This window comes from Corylus avellana, chromosome ca3, assembly GCF_901000735.1.
Source record: "Corylus avellana chromosome ca3, CavTom2PMs-1.0".
In the NCBI taxonomy this organism is placed as follows: Eukaryota; Viridiplantae; Streptophyta; class Magnoliopsida; order Fagales; family Betulaceae; genus Corylus; species Corylus avellana.
In genome coordinates, this window is record NC_081543.1 from 16,287,514 (window position 1) to 16,288,835 (window position 1,322).

The window sequence follows — 1,322 nt, forward strand, 5'->3', positions numbered from 1 at the left end:
TTCCAATTTGGTTCTTAAATTACTTAAAATATTACAATAACAGATGATCGATTGAGCCTTATCAGTCAAAATTTCATGATAATAGACAACCTGCTAAATATATTTAAATCTGTCTTTTATATGCTTCACAACTTTCTTAGTAACTCATTATTTTGTCTCATTTATCTCAAATCAGAAATGACAACTTCAGTGGTAATGAAAAATATCCAAATCTCAATTATGCCAGGAACAAGCCCATAACACAAGCAATACAAAATTCAGCCTCTCTTAATTTTCCCTAATTCATACTACAAAATACACCACTGTTCAACCCTAAACACAATTAATATTTAATCGTTTTCCCTAAACCCTAAACAAATCCATAGCTAAACTCATTTCAAACCATTTAATCAACCTATTAATCTCAATCGACAACAACCCTAAACCCTAAAAATTCCCCCAAATCCCCCAATATTACACAAAACCGCAAACCCTAATTATTCCCCCAATATTACACAAAACTTCATCAGTATCAACAAATTTGGGGCATACCTTGTAATTTAATCAAATTTATGTAAGAGGGTAGTGTGTTGTCCCCTTTCTCCAAGCACAAGGGGACCACGAACGAATTCACCAACTGTCGTCTTCCTCTTGTCGTGTGCGTGTCGTGTGGGTGGGGAAGAAACACACGGGGACCACGAAAATCGCTTTCGGTACTCACAAGGGAACCACATTTCTTCTTGTCGTCTTTAGCCGTATGACTTCGGTGTGGTTATTGGAGTGAAAAAGGGGGAGAGAGCTGCGTGAGGCCGTGAAGGATGGTGAAAAACGAGTTGACTAAGGTTGGAGTGAAAAAAGAAAAAGAAAAGGGCTTTAGGTGTTATTGAGGGCAAACTTGGAAGAGCAGGCTGAAAAAGATCACGTGATATGCACGTGAGACGTTTTCCATCCACTTTGACGGCAGATACTAACAGAAGGTTTAAATTGACAAATTTTGTAACTTTAGGGGGGTACATTGCAAATTTTGAAACTTTGGGGTTCAAATTGAAAAATTCCTGAAACTTCAGGGGGGTAAAGTGGATTTTCCCCTAATTCTTAAAACAAAAACATTCAAAAATAAATAAATTTTACATTTATATCATATCAAAGCATATTTTTGAAAACAAAAAACAAAAAAAATATATACTTTTCAAAACATGTTAACCAACCGTTCACATCACGTGACTAACTACTAATCATTACAATTAATGTATGGTGGATAGATTTCAAGTACATACTAACTACTATTCTTTTTTTTTGTGTTTTTGCCTACCATACATAAGATGAACTCTATTTTTCTGAGG